A 27567-nucleotide genomic window follows, 5' to 3' on the forward strand; every position below is an offset into this window, starting at 1 on the left:
ACCCCAGGAGCTGGGGTCCTAGACTGAATAAAAAGGAGAAGAGAACAAAATGAGCTGAGCACAGACCCTTCTGTTGCCTGACTGTGGACTCTGTCAGCAGCTTCCTCGTGTTTCTGGGCCTCTGTGTTCCTTGGCATGGTGGACTATCTTCTCTCAATCCATGAGTTAAAACAAACCCTTCCTCCTATGAGTTTGCTTTGCCTTGAGTATTTTGTCACAACACCGAGGGCAGTTAGTAGTGCAGTATCCTTGGGATTACTGAGACCCCATGGCTAGTGTCAAAAGGTCAGCCACCCATGGCAACTTATTATGTAATTAAAAGAGGCTGGACTGAGTCGAACTGACAGCATATTTTCAGGGTTACCCTGGGGATAGCCAAACAGTCAGCTGAAGTTGAAAACGTCAGATCTCTCTCTATATCTTCATATTGTCCCTGAGAGCAATCAGAGCCCCTGAGAAGGGTCTAGAACAGGAACAATGTATTAAAGGTAACCCAATGGAGTGATAAACACTAGGCAACAAAACTCATTATTGTTTAGTTAAGGCCCATTCTGACAAGGCCCATTCTTTACTTGTCAAACATCGCTCACCCTCTTGAACAGAATTCAAGGTGAATAGAATCTAGAGGCATAATTATGAGGGCAATAGAGTGAAAAAAGACCCACCATCTTGATCCCAAGAGGAAAGCAAAAGAAAAGAATGGGGCCCTGCCCATAGCATCCTCTGAAGTCAGAGAATATTTGTCATGGGCTCTGAGCACATGACCCACAACCACTTGCCTCTGGAGTCACTATGGGGACAGATGGCAGAAAGGTACAGCTTATTTTCAAATAAAAGTGGGGAATGGGGGATCTGCTGGGAGCGGTATTGACAGGGAACTAAAGCAGCGTCCTTTATCCCAAAGACTCAATTGGCCTGGGTGTGGTGGCTCATTCTTGGGGTCTGGGTACTTAGGAGGGAGGGGAAAGAGGATCAGAAGTTTAAGGTCATCTTTGGCTACATGGTGAGTTTGAGATCACCCTGGGCTGCAGGAGACCCTGCCTCACACAAGGATAGCAAAACCATACAATAGTGACCAGAGCTGCAGTCTGCCCTTGGGTTCCAAAGCACCTAGAATTCCTTACCTGTCAAACATTGCTCACACTCTTTGATTTCTTTCTTTCCTTCCCTCTTCACTTCTTCCCCCATCCCTCTCTCCTCTTTCCCTCTATCACTCCCTCCTTTCCCCTCCCCTTCTTTTTCATCTTTCCATCCCTTTTCCTTCCTCACCCCTACTTTAAAATTTTAACATTTTATAAGCTTTTTAAAAAATTGGCTTACGTAAAAAATATTACATACAGTCTATGACTCCAAATTCACATAGACTGATGAGTGATGGTAAATAAAGAGAATAGTATCTAACCACAGGGGCGATGAGTTGCAGCAAATGCCCCCATGAAATTGCTATATGAATTGGTCAAAATGGGATTTTTAAAGTCAAAGATAAAATAAAACCTTAAACGACTAATCTGATAAATCAGTGTATCTGGAATGAATAAATTCCTACTCAAGTTGAAGTGTTTATTACTTCTCAGAGATGCCAGGAGTGTAAATCAAGAGTTATAGCATTCCCAAGAGATGGGTTCAATCTCCATCACCCTAAAAAAAGTTTCTATGAAAAGAGATAAAGGACTGGAGAAATGGCTCTGTAGTTAAGAGCACTGGCTGCTCTTCTAGAGGACCCAGGTTCAAGTCCCAGGATTTACATGGCAGCTCAGAACTGTCTATAATCTATCTCTAAGTGATTTGACACCGTCTCATAGACATACATGCAAGCAAAACACCAATGCACATAAAATTAAAGAGGCTGAGAGAGAGAGAGAGACAGAGAGAGAGAGACAGAGAGAGAGAGAATGAACTTGGGGTAGTGGGTAAACTGTTTAAACTCCCAGGACTTATGTAAAAAACCAAGCATAGTGACTTGCATCTGGAACCCTAGTGCTAGGTATTGGGGAGAAAGGTGAATCCTGGGGCATTGCCAGCCAACCAGTCTTGTTGAAACTGGCAAGTTCTGGATTCATTGAGAGATCCTGTCTCAAAAAAATAAGGTGGAGAATGTTGGAGAAAGGCCGCAGACACCAGCCTCTATGTCCCAACTGATGCCAAGCACATGGAGTTCAAAGAAGAGAAGGAGGAGAACCGGAGAGTGAGCAGAAAGGAGGGAGGAAGATGCTGCCTGCTGCAGACCATCAACATCTCACCGCCTGTTTTCAAAATTGCATCATCGGCCCAGCCCAAGGCTTGCTTTGATTGGCACAAACAAGAGACTTGGAGAATCTAAGTTGGGGAGGTTGTGAAGCTGTGCCTGGACATCAGAGAAGATGTTGAGAAGGAATTCTGGGAAATTCCTGTCAGAAAGTTGGCAGGAACCCTCTGTGGGAGGCACTTAGGCCTTTTATTTTCAGAATTCCTCTGGTAAGAGCCACCGGCAGCAAATCGGAGCTCGGTTCATAGCCCTGACAGCTAAAGTAAGACAGATCAGAATGTCAAGGCCGAGAAAATGACTGCAAAATTGGGAGGTTCGCTGTGAACTGTGGCAGAATGATTCAGGAAAACACATCTAATAACATCTAATCAAATACCCTTTGCCGACTAAGCTCAGCAGCTTTTATGCCCTTCAGTTCCTCCAGCGCTGACTCAAAGAACACATTATTCCAAGGCTTTATTAGACACTAGCTCTCTTTGTATTTTGAAGCAGGCCCAGGTTAATTGTTTTCAGATCTGGGTTTTGGCAATGGTGGGGTTCAGATTTCTTTTGAATTTGATGAAGAATTACCAGTTGGAGCCAGTTTAATGAGGTGAGAGAGATGTCCGATTAACTGAGAGGTCTGTGGCAGGTGACAGCTCAGTAGAGTTTTATAAGGCAATTAAACATACTCTGCTTGGGGGTAAAAACCTAAGTGCTTTTTACCTCGTTACAGGTAGCAAATGCCTAGTTTAGGCGTACAATGAAGATACGCCCTGTTTTCTAAAATCTGAACAGCCAAACTTCCTGGAGTCGCGAAGCATAAATTCCTTCATATAAAAGGACCTACCTTGTATCACTGGTAACTTGGGGGGGGGGTTGTTAGAGGTAGACTTGGGGTCTCAGGCATGCTAAGAAGGATGCTCCACAATTGAGCTACACTCCCAGCCGTTCGATGGTATGTTGTTTTGTGTATACTACCTTTAATGAATTAATCAGCTAGTTAACTATTTCTCTTTTAATGCTGTTTTAACCTTTATTTACCTCTATGTGTGTATCTGTGCATACTGATATAGATGCCTGGGAGGCCAGGGAGGGCAGAAGTTGGTGTCAGGTCCTCTGGAAGCAGAGTGACAGGCAGTTGTGAGCCCCCTGAGGTGGGTGCTGGGAACCAAACATGGGTCCTCTGGAAGGGCAGCAAGTATTCAACTCCTGACCGCTCTCTCCAGCTCCAAATTACCTTATTTCCTTTGAAGTGCTGGCATGGATCCCAAAGCCCTGTGCCTGCTAGGCAAGTGACCTATTACTACTCAGTCACACCCTGAGCCCTGTATTATGTTTAATACAATGGTTTTCAACCTCTGGGTCGAGACCCCTTGGTGGGCAGTTTAATGATCCTTTCATAGGGGTCACCTAAAATCATCGGAAACCATGAATTACAATTACATTACAATTCATAACAGTAGCAAAAATTACAGTTATGAAGTAGCAACAAAATAAGTTTATGGTTGGGGGGTCCCCATTGTATGAAAGGGTCACAGCATCAGGAATGTTGAGAACCACTGTGGTTAATACATGGATCTCCTGACCTGTGATGATTCCACACACAATGACATTATTAAGTAAGAAAAGTACATACATAATATCACTTTTGTTACTATATCTGAAATAACCTTTAATCCTCCTGCCTCCACCTTCCAAGTGCTGGGATTGCAGTGCGTGCCGTCATGCCCTGCTTATGTGGAACTATTCTCTATCCTTTCTATAGACAGAAGTCTCTTCTTCAAACAGCTTTGGGGAATACAGATGCCAAAGACATCTGGTTCTGCAGGGAAAAAAAAAAACAGGCAAAGATGATGGAACCAGCCAGCATCCTGCTCGGGACTGGTCCTCAGGCACTATAGCATTAGAAACTAGGCCCTTAACCCCAGTGAGAGTCTTCCCCTCAGACGGCATAATGTTCGGGAAAACACCTAGCATGGCAAAATGATAGGGCTGGAAATCACCAATTAGAGCAATTGCTCTGTACAGGCAGCACCAGTGCCCTGTAATCAGGCAGCCAGAGCTCCTGCCTGGCGAGTGGGACTTTCCTTCTCAAACATGGTGCTGGAGATTAAATCAGAGCCTCATAGCTGCCCGGCAAGTACTCCAGCACTGAGTTCCATCCCCAGACCTCAGAGCCTACATTTTAACAAGTGATCCAGGGAGAAGGCCTATGCTTGTGAGAAACTGGGGCTTTTGGAGCCCAAGTCCATGCAGGTCTGAACTCACCGCGTGCAATTTAAGCTGGTGTAGCACAGGCTTCAGGTGAGCTCTCCAGCCCTCCCGAGCCTCAGATGCAAATGAAATATGAAAAGTTTCTCTCTCTCTCTCTCTCTCCCTCTCTTGTTCTTTTGAGACAGGGTCTCACAGTGTAGCCCTGGCTGTCCCTGGAGCTCATTCTTTAGACCAGGCTGGCTTTGACTTTACAGATATCGTCCTGCCTCTGCCTCCTGAGTGCTGGGACTAAAGACTGTGTGCTATCCTGAGTTCTTATATACAGATGCACACCACTTCATCAAGATGATGGCCAAGGAATCACAAGGGGGAATTCCAAGAAAAGCAAAGAAGATGACTTAGAGAGATGGAAACCACATCTCTACTCAAAGGTTCTAATAAGATTCTCCTTAGAGGGCTGGAGAGATGGTTGAGTGGTTAAGAGCACTGACTGCTCCTCCAGAGGTCCTGAGTTCAATTCCTAGCAACCACATGGTGGCTCACTACCATCTGTGATGGGGATCTGATGCCCTCTTCTAGTGTTTCTGAAGACAGCAACAGTGTACCCACATACATGAAATAAATAAATCTTTAAAAAGAAAAAAGACTCATCTTTGAAGGTGGAATGCCTCAGACTCGGGAGGGCTGAGCTAGTGTAGGAAGAGAGCCTTGGTAGCCACATCGTTAAGGTGGGGTAGGAACTAGCTGAGACATAGATGCTACCTCTCAAAGAGCATCTCTCATTCTATCTCTGGAAGCAGTGGGTCAACTGGTGACACAGAGAGCTTTCCAATCTAGTAAGTTTACTGAGCTCAGGCAGGCTACTGAATAGATGAGCCTGGCCTGTCAAGGTATTTGATATCCCAGTCATTTCTTCTGATCACAGCTGGCTTCCTCAGCACATCCCAGACTCATCTCTAGACTGCGGTGCTGGGAAGGATGGGGCTGCCCTCTTCTCCCTTCTCTGTCTACTCCATCCATCGCTGAAAGACAAGCACCCATCCGTTCACTCACCCACTCACCTCTAGGGTTTTCTGGTAAATGCTTCTTAACTGCAATGTTATGATTTGGGGAAAAGCTAAGATCCACTACCTTCCTGCCCCATTCCAGCACGGCGGGCATGGGTGGCCATCTGAGTGGCTCTGGGCCCGCTTGATGGCCACTCAAGGGCACTTCTTCTAAACTCCAGAACTGGGTCACCTTGTCCTTATTGTGAACTGAAAATGGAGACGTTGGGAGTTAAAGACAGTCATGTCCCCAGCAGTGGAAAGAGCCTGCCTGAAAGGGTGCTGACCAAAGAGAGAGGCGAGGGGTCAGCAGGATGGCTCTGGCATCCGAATCCCTGGTTAGTCACGCTCAAGCTCTGGTTAGTCATAGTGCCCAGCTGGCCCTTTGCCCTTCCTGTCATCAGGCTGTGTGAGTTAATAAACACCCATTTTTTTTCCAGACCAGTCCAAATTTGGCTTTGTGTCTTGCAACCCAAAGACTCCTGACAGACATATGCTCAGGCTCCTTCTGGAGCCAGGAAATCACGAGGAAGCACTCGATCATTCTACATCTCCCTTCCATCAATACTTGAGGTCTGAGTAATCTGGAGGGCACATGTAGCCTAAGAAGTGAGATGGTGGAGCAGGGGCACCAGGCTGCCCACTTCTGCAAAAGCACAGCTGGGGGCAGACTGTTAAAGTCCATGCAAACAGAAAGCAGAAAGAGGCCAGATCAACTCAGGCCCAATAAAAGTTGGAGTCGACATTAGGTTAACTTAATTTCATTAAATACGCCTTGGGATTGTTCCTATAAAAACTCTCTCTCTCTCTCTGTGTGTGTGTGTGTGTGTGTGTGTGTGAGTGAGTGTGTGTGCACACATGTGGACTGTATGGTATGTGTATGTGTTTGTGAGAGTGTGCACATGTATGAGAGTGTATGTGTGTTTGTCTGTGTAAAAGAGTGTGTGTGAGTGTGAGAGTGTGTGTGCTGTGAGTTTGTATATGAGTATATGTGTATGTGGTGTGTGTATGATATGTGAGTGTGGGAATGTGTGTGAGAATGTGTGTATGCATGTGAGAGTGTAGATGTGTGTGAGAGTGTGAATGTGTGCATGTGTGTGAATGTGTGTATGTGAAAGTATGTGTGTATATTTGTGTGAGTGTATGCAGGTGTATGATGTGTGTGTATGTGTGACTGTCTTTGTATGTGTGACTGTATGTGTGTGTGTGTGTGTTTATGTGTGTATGCATCTCTCTATAAATACCCACGTTGGATGTCCTGTTCTATCAGACTCACCTTACTACCTTGAGGCAGAGGCTCTCACTGAATCTGAACCTGAACCTGAACATTTATATTAGTTACCTTTTTCTATTGCTGTGATAAAATGCCACGATCAAGTCAACTTATTCAGCGTACTGTTCAGAGGCTTAGCGGCCATACTAATGCCTCCTAAAAATTTCGACCAACTGGGGACAACGTCTTGAAACATACGAGCCTGTGGAGGCCATTCCCATCCAAACCAGTGTACCATTTCAGTTGGGTTGACTTGCCAGTGAACCCCGGAAACCTACCTGTCTCCACCTCCCAAGCCTGGGGTTCTAGGCACACACCCCCATCCCAGCCCCTTTACATGGGTGTGGGGATTTGAATCAGATCCTTGTGCCGTGTGGCAGGGAGGCACTCCTGCACAAGGAGCCCTCCCCTTAGCCCCCAAGACTTGTATAAACATGGCTAGATAGCCCATAGGTTGATAATTTTATCCTTTAAAAATATCGCATTAAATTATAGCTCATTTTTAAAATTAATACACTCTCTTCTTTGACAGTTTCACCCAGTTACCTAACACATTCCGGTTACTTCCCTCCCACTCCTACCGGCTCCCCTTCTTCTCTACATACCCCCATATTCATATTTCCATACCCATGACTTTTTGTTGTGCTTCATGCCCTGCCTATAGAATTTAAGCAGGGCTACAGAATCTGTGTGAGCACGAATATGAAACTATCCATTAGAGTCTGGTGGGCTCACAGGCAGTGTGCAGTCAGATACTATGTCTCCCCATCTCCCTCAGACTCTGTTGGCAGCCATCCCAGTTTGCTTTCTGTTGCTGTGATAAGGCAGTGACTAAAACTAACCTGGGGGTGGGGAATATGACTTATTATGTCCTACAGATTAGAGTCCTTCACCTTGGGAAGCCATGGTAGGAACTCAGGCAGGTCTCTGGAGGCAGGAATTGAAACAGAAACCACAGAGGAACTTAACAGTTCGTGCCCAGCTCAGCTACCTTTCTTACACAGCCCCAGGAATGGCACCTGCCACCATGGGAAGCACCCTCTACATCAAGCAGCTCCTGTATCAATCATCAGAAGAAACAGATATGGCCATCACAGTAGCCAATAGTTTTGCAGTCCGTGGTAGGGGGTCTGTGAGCCCCGTCCCCATCCATAGCTGGCTGTTGGGTGGCCTGACTTGGAAGGCCCAGTGTCAGTTAGAGCAGCTGTTGTGTGATCACAGATTATGATTTATGCTGATTACTCAGATATGGCAAACCAGACACTTGATCTGCTCCTCTCCTGAGGCTGGCCCTCAAAACAGAGAGGTTCGGTGGGCCCAACTCCACACAGTTCTTCCTTGCTTCTGCAATGGAGACTCTAGGGCACACTGTCTGCTGACTCCCTACTCAGCAGTCGGGGCTGAGTCTGTCTGCTTGTCCTTCTGAGAAGAGACTCCTTTCTAAGACAGAGTTGATTGGTTGGTTGCTTTTGTTACGGTGGGTCTCACTCTGTAGCTCAAGCTGGTCTAGAACTCACTGTGTAGTCCTGACTGGCTTCAAACTCATGGAAATCCTCCTGCCTCAGTCAGCCTTCTGAGTGTTGAGATAACAGGTATGAGTTACTATGCCCTGCTTTCCAAAGTTGTTGTTGTTGTTGTTGTTGTTTTTGTGTGTGTGTGTGTTTTGCTTTTGTTTTTGTTTTTATCTTTTTGTTTGTCTTGAGGCAGGGTTTCATGTCGTTTAGGCTGTCTCAAATTCTTTGTGTAATTAAATAAAGATCTCATACTTCAGTTCTCTTGCCTCGGCCTCCTGAGTGCTGAGATTGTAGGCATGCACCACCATGCCCCGCTGATCCAGTGCTAGAGACTGAGCCCATGGTATTATGTCTGCTAGGCAAACTCTCTGATTAACGGAGCTCTACCTGTCCTTCCCCCAAGACGGAACTTTGTCCCTGTGGAGGCCAAAAGAGGGCATAAGATCTCCTTGAGCTGGAGTTGCCTGACTGTGAGATCCCTGGTCAAGTTCTGGAAACTGAACTTGGCTCATCTGGAAGAGCAGCAAATACTCTTAACTGCTCAGTCAAATGTGTTGGCTAAAATCAAAATGCATTTAAAAAATAAAGTTATTATGGTGTACCTTTTAAACCACGCTGGTGGATCTCCCTCACCCCGACCATCTTTTAAATCACTCTGACTTTAAAATGGAAAGGATTCAGGGAAATCAGACTGGCAGACTTCAGCTATCTAAACAAAGTGTCACCACACTGATTCATCTTCCCAGCTCCAAGAAGCAGAACTTGTAAAAGAGTCCAAATTCAAAGCGCATTGGATCTGTAGTTTTCAGATCAAATCTCAGATGTGTGTGTCTGTGAAGAGCGTTTGTGCATATACATACTTTGTGTGTACATACGGGTGATGCCTAACTCTATTTGTCAAGTGGACCAGGCTGAGAGATACCCAGATAGGTGGTAAAAGCATCGTTTCTAGATATATCTGAGAAGCTGGCTCCCAAAGGGTTAGTGATATATAGGAAGATGGGATAAAGGTCTGCCCTCACCAGGGTGTCGGGCACCATCCAATCTGTTGAGGGTGTGATGAAGCAAACATCTGAAGGAAGGGCTAATGTGTTGTCTGCGTCTACTGAGACGCCCAGCCCTGGTTGCTATATCTCCTAAGACCTTTGGACTCAGGCTGGGACTTAACATCTCCAGCTCCCCCAGTTTCTGTCTATTAAGTTGGGATAGAATTAAACCACTGACTTCCCTGAGGTCAGTCTTGAAGACAGTGGGTCATGGCCTTCCTAATCAAGTGTGAGACAGTCTCCTCACATGCACTCCATATTCATCCTATTTTTCTAATTTGGGGGGTGGGGGTGGGTCTAGACACTGAGTAACATGCACAGCTATGCAGGTGTATGTGTGTGTACGTATATACATAAGCACTTGGCTTTGCAAAATGATCTAAAATGTAGGTGGACCTCGACCAAGCTGAGAGGAGAGTCACCTCTTACAAAACCATTTCTCTGCAGATGTGGGATCTGGCCAGAGACTCAGCTGTGGGACACGTGTCTTACTTTCTAAGTGGCTTATTTCTCAGCCCACAAGCCACCTCTTTTGATAAGCAACGGCTGACTATGTCATCACTTTGCCTGTAGAGTCAGGCTAATGTCGAGCCCCATGCTTTGGTACTGGAGCCGTATGACTAAAATAAGTGTTGTTTATTATTATTACAGTCGCTTTGCCAACCACACCAGGGGAATTTCTTCCCTTCTTTTTATCACCCTGACATTAAAAAGGACAGAGATCAAGGCTTATTCTGGCAGTTTTAAGCCATCTGTGTCACCGTGCTGATTCAAAAGCAGACTAAATCTGGTTTCTCTTTCTCTCTTAGATTGACATGGAGGCTGCTGGGTCTTTGGTGTTGTGATGTGCATGGTTTTGACTGTGCATAAGGCAGAGCTAAAGCCCAGGAGGGACGCTGCAGGACCTTGGATCAAACACCACAGAAGGAAGCACACAGGAGGAAGGAAGGTCCTGACATACAGGCCTGGTTTGACAAGTCTTGTAGACAGAAGGCTGGGCACATGCCCACAGACACTGACTTCCTGTGAGTGCCCTTTAGAACTCTAGATGGGGAACTGTTCTCAGCACTGGCTCCTCCAGGCAGGACCTTGACAAGAGTCGCATGCTACAGTGTTTTGGCTCTCAGTGTCTATGCCGTCACCAGGGCTAGGACCACAGAGTTTTGGGTGTGCTGCACCCAATTTGTGCTTCACATTTCTGGTTTGATTTTATGCTCATAGGTTTAGGAAGAATATCTATTTGCACATCACCATGTTTCCAGCACCAGGCACACAGTAACTGCTTTATAAATGTTTGCTCAATGACAACATCTCTGTACAATGAGTCCTCGAGAAGCTGCAGGCAAGCCCACAAAGCTGGTTAAATGCCACCAAATCCAGCTTCAAGCCAGACACTTGAGCCAATTACTGGCTACATTTTGGGCATGTTAGTTAGTCATGCCAAGTCTCAATTGTCTATACTCTAAAGCAGAGATATGTCATAGGGTTATTAGAAGATTAATATTAGACACTACTCATGACAGCGTTGCGGCACTGCGCTGTCCTTCTCATTGTTTTCTGCATCCCTCATGAGATAATTATATATGCTCATTCCATGCCAAGAAACTTTCAGAGTTACTTCATGGGAAGGGTGGATTGCCCAATCGCTCCCACGCCAGGCCCAAGGGAACATAAACAACAGGTGGCATAGCCAAGTGTGAATTGTGTGAGTCACGTGTGGCTCTGTCGGTGCCTTTTACTCCTCTATCAGTGACCATGCACCATATATGTGGGTGCCTTCCCCATCCTGAGTCCTAGAATGAAGCTACCTAGAATGGATCCATAACTACACCTATAAGAAAATATAAAATAGAAACAAGCAAGGTATAGTGAGCCATACCTATAATCCCAGAACTTGGGAGAGGGAGGCTATTTTTGGCTGCATAGCAAGTTCAAGGTAAGCCTTGGCTACATAAAAATCAAAGAGCCAGTAAAATAGAAATAATGAAAGAACTATGAGCAATGACACCCCACTGCTGGGCTACACATTACAACCCCAGAGCCTAGAGAGAAAGCTGCTGATACAAAGGGCATGCCACCACATAGGGTTTGAATAAACTCTTCAGGATGCATGGGCAATCCTGAAGCCTCTCTCACACCAACCACTCCCATACTTCTGCTTCTGCAGTGTGATACTCAGTCACTTCAATCATTGCAGCAAATTCAGGCTGCATTTGATGGCGTAAAATTGCCATTTCAAATATTTTTATTTATTTATTTATTTGTGTGTGTGTGTGTGTGTGTGTGTGTGTGTGCACATGCTATGCACTGCAAGGGTGTGCAGGTCAGAGGGCAACCTTCAGGAGTATATTTCTCTCCTTCCACTACCTGGGTCCCAGGGATCAAGCCCAGGTCCTCCTATTTGGTAGCAAGCACCTTTACCCATCAGCTATCTCACTACCCCTGGGAATTGTTTTTGATGGGAGGCAAAGCTGAATCATTCTAGCAGGGTTTACCAGTTCCACTTAGAGTTCAGGAACTCCACCCAGCATGCCTTTCCTGGATTGTTCATTCCAGCCGATAGTCTACATTTACTGAATCCTACTGTCTGTGTTTACAGAGCTATTACCCTAAGAGCAGTGTGCCATGTGTCCTGTCCTTACCACTGCAGGGGGACAGCAAAGCACACAAGGTTCAGGGCAATGTTGTGTGAATCAAGCTTCCATCCCATGCCAGAACTGGTGAGGACTCTTACTTCTGTGTCGCTCCCTGTAGATGGTGGTGGGCCATGTGCTGTGGCTTCCCCTTCACCACACACACACCTGGTGGAAGGGGTAAGGAAGGGGGTGGCATTGCTCTTCTAAAATAGGTGAAGTAGCCGGGCTTTGGGAAGGGACAAGCTCCCCACAGGCCACAGCTCACACAGCTGGCAGTGACATCTGGACTGGAAGCAGAGGCCCCAGCCTTTGAAAAAGCGACCTTTTCTCCATGTTAGGGTGCCCCCATGCTCATTCATGGCCACAGTCCCTTCTGCTTGTTGTAGACTGAGTGATATTCAGCCTCTGCTTGCATAAACCCCTAGACCAAGGTCTCTGTTCTTCACACATCACATTGCCCAAGGACTGACTGCCCTAGACTAAGGAGTGAGAAGAGGCAGTGGGCACTTGGAAAACTGGCACAGCCTTATTTTTCTTCACCAACAGGTACCCAGTGAACATTTTTGTTTGTTTGCATGTGAGGCCATGCAATAAGCAAGCACAGGTGGTGGTCATGAGCTTTCACGGGGTGGCCTCCTCGTCCTAAAGCAAGTTACCCTTAGCCAAAGGACAGACCTGTGAACACTGAGCTGGACAGATGACAAGACTTTTCTTATGGGAATAGAAAAGAGAGAGTTAGTGGATGTGAAGGAGATATGAACTCTGGCAAGGGTGAGAGCAGGCTGTGTTAGCCCTGGCCCAGAGCGATGAGTAATTTTTCTGTAGGCAGGCACGGTGGAGAACATTTTAGAGGAACAGGACGTTCAGGACAAGGGAGATGGTCCAGGCTGGAGCGGGGATTATACAGTGAGTCATACACCGGGAAGCCTGGGTTGAAACCCAAATTTACAGCAGGTAAATCCCAGCCTAACATGATCTTGTTTTACCCTTATAATCTAGACACACACACACATACACACACACACACATACTCACACACACACACGATTTGCTTTGATACAGGGTTACATGTAGCCCAGGCTGGTCTCAACTCATTATGTAGCAGATGATGACCTTAAACTCCTAATGTTCCTATCTTCAGAGTGCTGGGATTATAAACCCACACACTTCTATAACAAATATTATCTTAATCCAGCACTTGGGGGAGGCTGAGTTCTCCACCAGCCTGGGCACTGTGAGATCTTTTCTCAAAGCAGTAACAGCAGCAACAATAAGGCTTATCTCTGCCCAGAAAAGGTGAGATCTGGGAGGAAGTTCAAATCTTTCTAGGATGCGTGTGGAACTTAGAGACAACATCCCCAAGCAGCCCGAGGCTTGGAAAACAGTTTCCCATGGATGAGTAGGACATTAGTCCAGACAGCAAGGGGGATCTCCCTTCTTTGCAAAGAAGAGTTAAGAATAAACCTGAAACAAGCATAGCTAAGGAGACAAAGCAAAAGTTTGAAATCCAAGTGCAGACAATGAAACAGAGCCATTCGCTGCTTAAGTTACTTAGGAAGCATCATCCAAGGTCCACAATGGTTCTGGACACTTAGGGCAAGATCATCAAATAAAAAATCCCTGCCCTTCCAAAGTTTTGATTTGTTTATCTTTGTTTTGAGCTATATATAGCTCCGGCTGGCCTGGAACTTTCTGTATAGCCCAGGCTGGCCTGGAGCTTATTGCAAGCCTCCTGACTCAGCCCTCCAGAGAGCTGGAATTGCAGGCTTGTGCCTCCACATCTGGTTATTGGAACTTCCTGTTTAAGGGGACTCTCAGAATCAATTCGTGTTTTCTCTTTGCCTAAGGCGTTGAGTCTATGTGAGTAGACACTTGCTAATTCAGACAGACTCTACACATACCCAGACTTCAGTCTTGAAGAGCCTGTGAAGGGCCAGGACCATGGCATTGCAGAGGACCACTGGAGGTAGGCCCTCAGGAAAAGCATGGCACCTTCCTTTGCGAACCCTGGGTTGGAGGGAATCTCAAAAAAAAAAAAAAAAAAAAAAAAAAAAAACCACTGAGACCAAACTGTTTGCAAGACTAGAAAACTTGGTGTTTCTTGTCCGTGGTGTATGGACTAAAATGAATACCTGTTACCCTCTGTGGCTAATATTTAGGAGTCAGGGTGACGGAGAAAGGCAGTGGAAGGCAGGACAGAGGAGAGTGTAGTCCCTGTCCCAGAGGCAAAACAACAGACATGAGTGGACATGAGTGGATTCCTTTGGCCTAGACCACCAGGTGTGGGGGTGTAGAGTCTTTGCTCCTTTAGTCTGGAATATTCCTGGCTTGACAGCCTTCTTCATTTCTAGTTATCAGCTGGAGTGTCTCATCTTAAGTAAGGCCTTCTCAAGGGGAGCCTGAACGTGCCCTTGTGAATACACATGTGCACACATGTGTTCGGTCTCACAGGCTGCCCATAGAGTAAGAGATGAGATCAACCTCAGTGATAGGTGATAGGAGGATTTCTGGTGGGTAGATAAAAGTCAGCATTCCTCAGGAACTTGTGAAGCCAGTTCCCCTATCTCTGGCTGAAGCCACCTATGGCCACCTAAGTGCCCATCAGCATATCAAAGCTGGCCTCCACTCCTTCAATACTATACGTACCTGTTATACATTTCAAAGTTCATGCTAGCATCCTAGACCTTTCCTCTTCCCAGCTCTTCCTCCTCCTTATAAACAGGACCGCTCCTCCCTTGCTATTCTCTTGCACTCTCTGTATGCTCTGATAGTCCTTTCCTCTCACTATGTTCTAGTCTCTATCTCTCACTATCCCACTGTCTTCACCATTCCCTCCCACTCTCTCCCTTCCCTAGCCCTGGCCATGTCCAGTCTGTTTCTCTCTCTCTGTCTCTCTTTCTGTCTCTGTCTCTGTCTCTCTGTCTCTCTCTCTGTCTCTCTCTCTCTCTCTCTGCTCTGGCTTTTTCCTCCAGATATTTTCTATCTTATTCACAATAAAACTTTACCCCAAGAGTGGAGTAACCACTCAGCAGTTTCTTTCATGCACCCCTTCATATACAACACGCATCTGTGCATATCTGTCTATGCACAATTATACTGTGTTTGTGCATGCTCACGGTGTCTGAGGGTGTGCAGGGAAGAACTGTCAGGCCAGAGGTCCTTGTATTTGACAGCACTGTGGTGGCTTTCTGTCACTGTCTTCTCTGAGCTTACGTGTCCCTGCTGATGCCATGCTCCACAGAACTGAAACCACAGCATGAGCTAGGACACACCATGAAAAGCAGAGGACTGTGTCATGCCACTGAAAGAGGTCCTAAGATAGACAATTGATGGCTCGCTGGCTTGCGCTATACCTGACAAGTCAGCCTTTCTGGTTCCCAGCAGACTACTGGGAATAAAGAAGCAAAGGAAACATCTTCTTGGTCAGCCCTGAGAATCACATGAGACTCCCGAGGGCTCCCTCCCTAATTATTTTGTGCTGATTGTGGGGTTGGGAGCCAGTTATGACTGGTAGATGCTGGAGTAGGGGAAAGGTGGATATCCTTACACCCCATGAAAGGTGCAATCAGACCTCACAACTATCCAGAAGAGCGGGGACTTTTGTCTTGGGGAATCCCTGCCTCCCTCCTTGCTGCTGCTGTGGTTTGGAGTCCCCAGGGAAAGCCCCTGAGAGTTATGGTTGCTTCAGGTCAGGCCGTAACCAGGAAAAGAGAGAGCTGCACCCAAGGAGACGATGCAGCACACGCTGGCCACTATCAATTTTCATTTTCTCTTCAACTCCTGGTTTTAGTTTCTCTTTACTGCAAGCTGAGAGGTTTTCCCTGGCTATTAGGCCTCCCATAGCTGCTGATCCTGCAAGGGACTGAGGCTGCAGGACAGGACAGGCCCTGACTGCTCTGGTGTCTTCCAAACAAGCCCAAAGCCAAGGCTTTGTGGATTCTGGGGGCCGATTCTACTTATCATCATCCTGTTCCCTGGGAGAAGTGCCCAACAGGCGGGTTCTGGGGAGATATGAGGAGTTCCAGATTTCTTCATCAGACTCCAGATTCTCAGACCTAAACCTTTCTTACCCATCAGTCTCTCATCCGTCCGTCCATCCATCCATCCATCCATCCATCCATCCATCCATCCATCCACCCACCCACACACACAACAAATATTTATTGGGTCCATTTTGTGTACCAAGCACTGTGCTGGGCACAGAGCTTCCTGAAGAGAAAGAGCCCCCCCCCCCCCGAGCAGGCCGCTGCCCCCCCTCCCCCGTAGTTGAAAAGTCCATCTCATCTAGTAGGGACCATCAGTACCCAGATATTCATACAGCATATTGAAGCAAAGATCCACTTGACTTCTGTAACATCTCAAGCCACACACTTAAATATAAGTCTAGTAGAGGAGTCCATAGCTTTTTGTCCCTGTTACAGCTTTCTCAAGCCCCTTTTAAGGGGCTTGAAGAGTCTTCTACTTTTTTGTTTGTTAGTTTGTTTTTAATACTTCTTTCTTCAGTAAAGCATCTAGATGTTTTACCCTTGCCCGTGGGTGGCCCTGAGGACGGCCTCAGAGCATGAAGAAGAGACAGAAAGATGCGGGTGAGAGGCTAGATAAGGCTTCAAGCTTGGCTTTCTCCCTGGAAAGCTTCTCCTGGAACCCAGCTGTTGAGCCACAAACAGCCCCTTGCCACATGAGGATGCTGTGGGTGGAGTAGGTAGGTAAGTGTTGTAACTGACAGCCCTATCTGAGGTTCCACGGGACAGCCAGACCTGAGAGTAGTGAAGCCTTTACAGTGTTATACGCTCAGCTACTGAGAATATATCTTGGGAGAGATCCCGAGCATTAGCTGTATAGAGACTGTGAGTGATGTCAGAATAGCCATGCTGACAAGCAGGAGCAGTCCTCAGCACCCACAGGGCATTCCTAGGACCCACATGGCAGCTCCAGGATGCCCTGAGGGTACCGAATTCACTGAGACTCAAATCCCTCCTATACATAGCATGGAGTTTGCATATAACCTCCACACATCCTCCTGTATACTTTATACAGTGCGATCACTATGACATGCTACGTGCATGACTTTCATGCTATGCGTATAGTGGTTAGTCTTTAGGGAGTGATGAGCAAAAGTCATCGCTCCGCACTCAGGACAGATGCATTTCCTCCCAGGTATTTTCAGTCCAACTTGGGTGATGGTATCCATAGCTGAGGAACTCACAGGCACAGAGAGCAGATTGCAACTGTGTGTGCTTTAAGTCACCATGTGTGGGCAATTTGCACTATAGCCCAAGATAACAGATAACAGCACTAGGTCCCAGTGCCTTTACTGCTTGAGCCTGGGCCAATGGCCAAGCAGTCTTAGGCCTCCTGGAAGGCTGTGAGAGCTACAGACTTTCAACCTACCTGGGACCAGTCCACCCAGATCCTTCGTTTGAACAAGAATCCCAAATACTTCCCATAGTGATCAAAGTTTGAGAAGTACTGACCATTTGGGAATATATACTGCCCCCATCTTATTTTCCTTCTCTTCTCTTCTCTTCTCTTCTCTTCTCTTCTCTTCTCTTCTCTTCTCTTCTCTTCTCTTCTCTTCTCTCTCTCTCTCTCTCTCTCTCTCTCTCTCTCTCTCTCTCTCTATCTCTATCTCTATCTCTATCTCTATCTCTATCTCTATCTCTATCTCTATCTCTATCTCTATCTCTATCTCTCAATTCAGGGCTGGAGAAACAGCCCAGATGTTAAGAAAACTGCCTGCTCTTCCATTCTCAGCCCCACAAGGCAGCTCAACTTCTGTTCAGGAGATCTGACTCCCTCTTCTGGCCTGCGAAGGCATGTACACGGTGCACAGATGCACTTGCAGTCAAGATATCTATATCTATATCTATATCTATATCTATATCTATATCTATATCTATATCTATATCTATATCTATATCTATATCTATATCTATATCTATATCTATATACACACACGCATACACATACATACACACAAACACACATATAATAAACACATAAATAAAATAAAAAAATAAAAATAATACAAACACACAAAATAAGGTAATGCGTATCAGCATACCAGCCTTGCTCCCCACCCCCAGATTTAACAGATTGAAAACAGCAAGCATAGCTTCTGGGTTGAACATTGTCTTAATTTGTCTTCCTGTTGCTATGACAAAATTCTTCCACAAAAGCAATTTAAGGGAGAGAGGTCTGCTCCACTGTGGAGGGGAAGCTAGTGTGATCAGAGCTAGAAGATCTGGTCCTACGACATCCACAGCCAAGCAGTGGGAGCAATACATGGTCGTGTTCTGATGGCTGCCTCCATTTATACCACTGAGAATCCTCTGCTCAGGGAATGGTCTTGCCCATAGTCAACATCACTCCTGCCACATCAGTTATTGTCATCCCCCACATACATGACCCGAGAGGCCCATTTCTCAGGCAACTCTAGATTCAGTCAGGCTTGGCAATTAATATTAACATTCACAGACACTATGCTAAGTTCTTTTCAAATATAACTCATTTAACCTCCCTGGCAGCCTAAAGAGAGACGCTATCACGCCACATATTAAGAACGAGAAAACTGAGGACGGACAGCTGCATTCCCCACACAAGCTCTTGCAAGTTCACAAGCAACAAACAGTGGCGGTATCTCTGTGAGGGACCTGTCTCCAGGCTTAGGCTGTCCTGCATCCAGTCTGGACAATATTTCACTGTGTGGATATGCATTCTTAGTTATAGCTATCTGTTGATGAATAAGAGAGGGGTTTTTTTTGGTCATCTTTTGACTATTTGGAAGAATACTGCAATGAACAATATACAAGTAATCTACTCAAATTCTTCCTTATAATAATATTGTTATTGTTATTGTTGTTGCATTGTTTTTGTTGTTTTGAGAGACATTTCCTGTAGTCCAGCCAGCAGTCAACAAATGCCTGCCCCCTGGGCATGTGGGTCTCGCCTGGTTAGATCTAATTTTTCAAGAGAAGATAAAAATATGGGAATGGATGGTTACTGGTGCAAAGGAAAACCAAACCGAACCAAGACCTTCTGTAGGTCTACTCAGTATGTCCCGGGTCTGCCCTTGAACTTGCATCCATAGCCTGGCCTCCAGCCACTTCCTCAGTCCCTTCAGAGTCCTTGGGTCCACCCCCAGCAGACTACTGAAGATAGTCCAAGCTCAGGCTGCAATCCCTCCTCCTGTCTGGAAGGTTGTCCCATGAATGCGCCACCACACCTTACATAAAATACTCTTAACAGAAGTCTGGCAATGTAGGTACTGTTTCCATATTACAAATGAGAAACAGGCTTGCTGAGCTGAAATCAATTACCCGAGGGTGCCCGACTGGCTAATGCTCTGCTTTGGACTTTACTTCATTCCCAAAGCCTAAGCCCACACCTTCCCTTTACTGGGAGAGCAGAAAGGACTGAACCTGGAATATTTCTGCCTAGCCCACACATTTCTAGGTGTTGTTTCCAGTACCAGATACCAGGCATACCAGGCAGACTTACCTTAATAAGCTTAATAAATTAATATCACAATACATAATATAATATATAGTCAATGATTCAGGCTGCCCCACACACCAATTAAACCAGGAATGTTGGGATGGGGCCCTCATTATTATTGATTTTTTAAAAAGTTTACACTTTCTGCTACATCAAAAGCAAGAAGAAAAAAAAAATCCCAAAACAGATTTCCAGGGCATGGTACTTCCTGGGAGAATTCTCCAACTCTTTAAAGTGATCACCCTCTAGATGATGGTCCCTGAGAGCTGAGGGCCACTGTAGTGGATTTGGAGGCAGGACCTTTAAGATGTGATTGGTCAGGAGGTGAAGATGGATCAAGTCTTTTCTCAAAGAAATGTGTTCTTGCTCCCCAGGGACTGTATTTGTTAGAGAGCAAGGCTGTTATCCAGGAAGAGGATGGCCACCTCATTTGTCTCTCTGGGTGTACCTGCATGTCCTTTTGACTCCTGTCATATTATGACAGCATTAGTTCTGGCAGCCATGGAATTTCTAGCTTCCAGACTGTAAACTAAATCCGTTTCTGTTCTTTGCAAAGTATCCAGTCTTGAGCATTTTGTTATAGCCACAGAAAGTAAACTAAGATAGGAGAGGCTGGGTCTCAGGTGGAAAATGGATGCATTTGTTAGAGATAGTAAACGACAGAGGGGAGAGAGGGGAGGGGAGGGGAGGGGAGGGGAGGGGAGGGGAGGGGAGGGGAGGGGAGGGGAAGGGAGAGGACAGAGACAACTAAGTAAGAAGTGCTGCCTTTTCCACTCAGCTTCCCCTTTTCTTGTGATCAGCCAGGTGGCAGTTCACACTCTCTTCAAGAGTTCTCTGAGCTTGCCCCAGGGAGAAGACACCCAGAAGAAGGTGAACATTTTTTTACCATGGAACCATGGATCCCAGAGAGGCCCCACAGGCGTGCTTTCTGCCCCACCCCCACTTCCTCTACTCTCTGAAAACTTACATCTGGCCATCCATTTGATTCAAGTAACAGCAGGAGACAATCAACTTGGATTCTGCGGGTAAAAAAGTGCTTATGCCTGAGATGACTCTGTGGCTGAACAGATGTTACTGTTATTTGCTTCAGCAGTCCAGATCTTGCTGGAGCATCTGAGCGCGCTGCTGATGTGCTCAACTTATTTGTTAAGAAAGAACCAGCATGACTGACAGGCGCCTGGCTCAGCAGGCAGAACATGAAATCACTCTAAGTTGTGCTAGAACCTCAGCTGTCTCTGTTCTTCCTGCCGCTTTGAGCAAGTTATTTGGTATTTCTCACTCTGATCTTTGCAATGAGGAATTTGGCCTTTACTTTTTAAAAGTCTAAGCAGGCAAGAAGTGTCCCCTTGGATTTTAGGCAGGTGGCTGGCATTATGGAACACTGACACGTGTGCCAAGGGGACAGTGGATGTCTTGACTCTCTTTTGTCTGATGATGGTAGAGACAGAGCAATAATTATGACCATATTTTCTACTGTATTTCCCTCCTTTTTCTTTTTAACACAACATCGGCTCTCAGGTGACTTCATTTACTACAGTCATCTGGAAATTACCAATGTTCGTTTAAATTTATTTTGAGTTCCTTTTATGGCATGTGAACTATTTAAGATAGTGTACTAAAATTAACCCTTGAGTAAGTTTATATGGACTGAACTATAAAACAATACCACACATGCGCTGGCATGTGCACAAGGTAAACATAATTGACATGATAGCCCAAAGTGCCAAATTTTGGGGGCAGGTTGGGGGACACTAAGTAGGGGTGTATCCGCTCTTGGAGATGGACATTAGCATTTCGGGGAAAGCGAAATATCTTGTTCCCTTGTGTGACATTAGCTCTTTACCTATAGACAGTTCATATTGACTGCAGAATGGTCCTCACCCTGAGGATGTCCTCCATCTGACCCACCAAAGGACTCGGCTCTGAAAAGAATAGTTCAGTGGCTGAAGAAATGTTTCCGCAGGTAAAGGTGCCTGCTGCCAAGCCTAAGGACCCAAGTTCAATCCCCAAGACCCAAGTGGGAGAAGGAGAGAACTGACTGTGTACCCACCCCCGCCCAAGTAAATAAATAAATGAACATAATAAAACATCCACAAAGTATACGCATCTGTGCCTCGTGTTTTCAGTACCCCACGAGGCGGTCATGAAAAGGAAAATTGGAAATATTATCATCACTTTTACATTTGAGTAGCCTTTGGTTAAAACTGAAACAAACCCTGGACTGGGTCACGTTTTGATGACAAGCCAGTCAACGCTTCACCAATTCTCCAGGCTGCCAGTCTTTGATGCTGATTCTAACTGTCAGTCAGACAAAGACATGAGCATTAAGAAATATCACTGCCTTGCAAGAAACACAATAAAGGAGTACAAAGTAAAAGCAGGGGAGCAGTTACATTTAAACTCCAATGCAGGTGAACTTTGCAACCCGACTTCTAAGGAGTAAGAGTAATTTGATGTTATCCTGTTTCTCTTTAGGTAAGGAAGTGTTGCAGAGACACCTCCCAGCCTACAGAGGGCACTGTTATAACTGACCATTTCCTTGAGTGTTCAAGGGTCCAACTAACTGGTGCCATTTTGTCTTGTCTTGAAAGAATGACCCTGTTTTCCCAATCTTTCTGCATCCAATCCCATAACAATCCTTACACCAGTTCCATGGCAGAGAGCCTTCTGTTGTAAGAAGTAGAGGGCTGGATGTGGCATTTGTCACCTAGAACTCCCAATCAGTGTTTTGCTCTGCTATGTGGGGAGGTTCCTTATAATACCTTAACAGCAGTGATGTCAGCCCCACAGGGCTCACTCTCCCAAGGGGAACGCCCCGTTAACCTCTGAAGGTCCCCTGCTACAGTTACACTTCGCCTGGATTGCCCTTGATAGTGGGAAACCCCCAGAATAGAAAGGCTGAGTTGTGCTATTTGGAATTGCTATGGTCAACATTACTTATCGACAAAGTGACAATTTCAGGCAATTCACACATCACAAAAGCAGTCATAGACTTGAGGAAGAGCTAAGTAGCTTCCTCTTGGGGCTAATCAATCCTGAAACGAACGGTTTATATTCTTTATGTTAGGGAGGAACAGAGCCTCTGCTGGGGGATGGGACAGACACTTGTCACAAGCAAATTAGTATCTATCATTAGCTCCTGCCTTACACATGCTCTACATGAGTCTAAGTTCCCTCTTTGCAATCGTGGGTGGAGGTTAGCTCTCAGCTTTTCATACAGCTTTCTATTTTTTTGGAATGCCCTAGAGTCATGGCTCATGAATTATAATGCATGGTCATGGTTGTGGTCTAAGCCAACATGTTCTATATTATAATATTCTTATTATCGAGGAAATAATGTACAAGAGCCTTGCTACCTACAGTATGTCCTGGATCAGACAAAACACGAGTCTCTAAATACTTGGGCTAAATATGTAGATACATAGGAACCAGGCATTGCTGCACCGATAGCACATTTGATAGGGATAAGATGTCTTTGTATTTCCTCCACTTTGTATTGCCTGAAATTCTTATCAGTTCCCATCTGGCAATTGGAAAATCTACAAGACACCATTTATATTTTCATCTTCCATACCTTCCAAGCATAAAGACATCTCCCCAAATCTACCTTGAGACCCAAAAAAATACACACCCCAACTAATTTAATATCTACTCTGTCCTCCAAGAACATGATTCTCTGTGACACATCCACAGGTGGTGTCATATTATTCTTTATTGATTCTTTCATGCCAGAAATAATTTTTTATTGAATACCTATTATGTAACACAGGTCCTGTCCTAGGCCACAAGATGACAAACTACAAGTCAACAGGCCAGACTGGGCCTAAATGTGTTTTGTCAGTCATCTAATTAAAATCCAGCCACCCTCTTGTTTGTAAGTTGTGGAGAGCTGAGATGAGTAATTCTGACAAGACTGTTTGGTTCACACAACCAAAAAATACTTTCTATCCAATAACATATAGAGCGAGCAAGTTCACCTGTCCCGTCCTGGGTAAGGTCAATACAGCGGTGAACAAGAGAGACAAGCAACCTCTGTAGTGAGCTACTGAATGAAATCTATTAACATAAGGGGAGCCCAGAGTTTACTCATCACTGCCTGAGCCACTGCTGAGACTTGCAAGAAAGAGAGAAAATAAGACCCACAAGACAGGTGTGGAAAGAGATCTGCAAAAAGAAAGCCAGAGAGAAGAATGCTGAGAGATTTAATCGGTTAGTATGGAAATCCACTAGGACAGGCAGGGACCAAGGGACACCCAATCCTGTGGGCCACATAATCCATGGATCAGAATCACCTGGAACACTCTTTAGATTGATGATTGATAGTCTCACCTGGGATTCTGTGTTCCATAGCGGGAACTGAGCTGTCCTATCGTTCATAGGCGTACCCAGCTGATTTCTGGAACGATGCATAGTGTGGGGGAGACTGGATTCCTGTTAGGTTCAGGGAGTAGCTAGGGGGCACCTCCAACATGGTCAGGAGTTCACTTAGAGCGAGTGAGAAGCGGAAAGAATCAGGGCACAGACACTTAGCAGTAGGTGCAGTGAGAAGGCAGTTTATTGTCTATTAATACTGGTACAGAGGAAAAGAGAAGCTACGCGTACAGCATCAGATGTCGCTGGCTGGCAGTGATTTTTTTTTCTTTTTCTTTTTTTTTTTTGAAATTGGTTTTTGTTTTGTTTTCATCTGAAGGAAACAGAACAGTCAAAGTACACTTCAGGTTACAAAGTACAGCAGCTAGCCTCAGCAAGTCTAATTCAGAGTAAGCACAACAGGCTCCCAGCCCCCCTCCCCACTGACCAACCACAAATGGGTGTATATACAGAGGTGCCACTCACCCCGAGTGAGCTGTAAAGCTGAAAATCCTACCAACAACCTACATTCAACTGAAAAGCTGCATCAGACACAACATTTTCTGGAACCCTTGTTAAGATTTTTTTTTTTTTTGCCTCTCCTAATCCAGGAGTTTGAAAGGAAGAAAGAATATTCCAGAACCCTGCAAAAGACAAAACATTTCTTCCTGCTTGTCCCAATAGCATATCATGGAATTCAGTGGAGCTACACGCAGAACGGCTCAGATCAGACAGTGCCTGGTGACTTCTGACCTCTTTATATAGAGACCTGTCACTGCAAGCCCAGTGATGTTGTCCTGCCCACCCAATTGGGAAGCCAGGAGGTTTCCTTGGTAACAAGAGTAACTGGCTCTCCCTCAGCACCTTCGAGCAATTGCATAGTTCTTTTCGTTTTTTTATTTTTTATTTTATTTTGCAGCTGTCTCCTTGGCAGCGAGGTTCACACATGGGCTTAAGTTGGGTTTGTTGGAAGAGTGGGGGGTGGGGTGGGGGAGGTGGATTCCAGTGATGGAGATTTTAAAATTATTTGTTTGGGAACTATGGGGGGTTATTTTTATTGAAATAGAAAAAAAAGTGTTTATGACCTTGCCTTGCTGGGAAAGGATGTGGTCTCTTGGGGAAGGATGCTGTCTGGGAAGGGAGCTAAACAGCAATGGTGTGAAGACTTGGAGGTTTGAAACATTCAGTCAACTGGATACAGGGATGGGCAGGGATAGGGAGTCATAGATTTGGCATAAAATTGGGTAAAAGACTCAAGAACTACAAATTCACAGTCCCATTTATGGTTAAAGATAAAATTCTTTCTGTTTCTACCAACCTCTGAATTCACAGCACAACCTCAGCAAGGATAGAAGACCAATGAGGTGAGTTTGACATTGTCTGTATTTCTGTATAGACTATAGATCAGGCATGTCCAACCTGCAGCTAATATACTGAATGCATTCCAGAGAGTGAATGCCCACAATGTTTTATATGACATCATGTTACAATGTCAGAAGGTTGGACACCCCTGACAGTGTAGATGTTTATATACTTTGAATTAATCATTTCATATATTTTATAGCATATATGTAGATGTACCATAAACCCAGCAATCACTTCTTGAGTGTGTGAAAGAGTTGGACTCTGATCAACTAGATTTCTCTTGCATGGAAAAATGCCATGTCCTTCCCAAAGACAGTTACAGATTATTGAAGGAATGGTCCGAAGGGCCATCAAACTAATACAATCTAATGGGCCAAGCACAGAAAGCTTTAATATTACAGCATGCATCTGTTGAAAACGTTGGATTTGACACAGAGGCAGTATAAGGCTGAGTCACAATATCTGGGTTAGTGCTATAGAAATCACCAGAAAGAAACCATAAGGGAATGAAGAAATAACTCAGTCAATCGAGGGTGTTTTCAAACTCAAGCTCCATAATGCATAGAGATCTCACTATAAAAATATTATTCTCTAAAAAAATACATAAATGTAAAATATTCCATTTCTATAGTGACTCCTTACCCCCACCTATACCATGAGACTCATTTTAGACTACAGTAAATACAGGCTTTCAGGGGTGGCCCCATAGAAGTCTATATTTCTTGCCTTTTCAAGCTAGTCCAATTGTGCTTACAACTGTGCTCCTGGACCCAGGTAGGGGGCCTAACAAATTTGCTTGCGGCAGGCAGCACAGTGAGGAAGTCACTGTAAGAAGTCATGCACTCCCTGCATCCTGCGCCTGGAATGTCAGAGTGATTCTGCAGGCTCAGATGGGCACCAGAAACACATTCAGTTAGTAGAAGGGCAGAATTAAGGCCCAGGCTCTGCCTACATTAACCCCTCTGCACACCTGCAAGTTCTGCCTGAAGCTCCTGGGATGGAATTCACAGCTCTGGGTTAGAGTGAGGAAGAGAATGTTGTGTTAACACAGCTTTCGATTACAACCTTCTATTTCTGTTTGTTTGTTTGTTTGTTTGTTTGTTTGTTTGAGACAAGACAGAAAAGGAAAACAGAAGCATTCAGTGCTAAGGCAAACTATCCAATGGCACATCAGAACCCTTTCTCTGCCATTCACTGTGCTGACATCACAAGGCAGAAATAGTCTGTAAACATAGACGCTATACAGTACATCAGCCACATAAGAAAAGGAAAAGAAAACAACCCTGTATGTCTTTTCTTTCTGGGATTCTGTTCTTTCAAGTCAGAAGGAGTTGCGAGGAGCCAAGGGAGAATTTCATGGTTGGTGAGAGGTGCTTTTATTTTGATTAAAACAAACAAACAAACAACCCCCAAAATGCAGTTACTTGGGAAAAAAAAAGTCCCAGGTGACCAGCTGGAGGCAGTAGGGGAAGAAATGACCATTCACACCTCAGCCGGTAGAAACTTAGAAATAGTCACAATATGTAAAAAAGTCATATGAGAACATCAGGAAACATTGTGTCCCCCTGCCTGGTAAGAGAAGACAGTGAAAGTTACTGTTATCATCACGGTCATCACCATTGTTATTGTTACAAAAGTTAAGGCTGTCCAGATGTGTGATGGACAAAGTCTGTGGTCCCTCTGTTACCTATTTTCACATTGATAGCTCGGCCTTTTGGTGGCAGTTCTGGCTTTCTGGTGTTAGACTGGAGTAGGGAAGGGATACAGAGGCCTCGAGTTAGGTAAAAATGTTCGGAAGAGCTGCTCGGAGGATCACTGGTGAAATTTTCTTTAAAAACATTTCAGGATGTAGTCTTTATACCTCTCTACATGTAAACACTCAGCATTTGGAATTTTAGTGAAGTGGACTTAAGAAGTTTGCTGAAGCCATAAAAAATTTATTACTCTTCTAATGAGGGATTTTGGATTTTTCCCTAGAAGATGCAGGCAGGTTTTCCTGGCAAGTCCTAAAAAGGCTAGCATGTGAAGGTGAACTGCCAGCAAGACCTACGACCCCATTTTTCTCATTAGTTTGAGATGTTTTACATGTACCAATAACTCCAAAGCCCCTGCAGTGTTTTACTAACCCAGTAGAACAAAGACCGCTTTCCAGGTCTGTCTTAATCAATACCCCTTGATTAAGAGATCAGGGAGCTTTCAAACAATTGCGTATTTATAAAGGTTTGAAACCTATCTCTTTAAGATGCTGAGAATTTACAGAATCAGTTATAAATGTGAATATTAAAAAATACAATATGAAACTGTTCACCCTGAAAGGGTTTGAACTGTAAGATGCTGCTGCAGGGGGGAGGGTGTGTCTGCCAGGAAGGGCAAGCTTCCAGTGCCTCCCAGCCACGAGA

General features: G+C 45.1%; 1 protein-coding gene and 1 long non-coding RNA gene across 7 annotated transcripts in view; one reads left to right on the forward strand and one right to left on the reverse strand.

Moving 5' to 3' along the window:
- Positions 1–20539, forward strand: part of LOC115030842 (uncharacterized) — a 42253-nt gene extending 21714 nt beyond the window's left edge. The window contains exons 2-4 of the long non-coding RNA XR_003836402.1: positions 10130–10345; positions 13804–13922; positions 20254–20539. This is a non-coding gene — a long non-coding RNA (uncharacterized LOC115030842). The remainder of the gene's footprint in view (positions 1–10129; positions 10346–13803; positions 13923–20253) is intronic.
- Positions 1–27567, reverse strand: part of Palm2akap2 (PALM2 and AKAP2 fusion) — a 460662-nt gene that overhangs the window by 150302 nt on the left and 282793 nt on the right. The gene's annotated exons all lie outside the window — the stretch shown is intronic.

This window comes from Mus caroli, unplaced genomic scaffold (assembly GCF_978045245.1).
Source record: "Mus caroli unplaced genomic scaffold, Mus_caroli_1 scaffold_6, whole genome shotgun sequence".
NCBI lineage: Eukaryota > Metazoa > Chordata > Mammalia > Rodentia > Muridae > Mus > Mus caroli.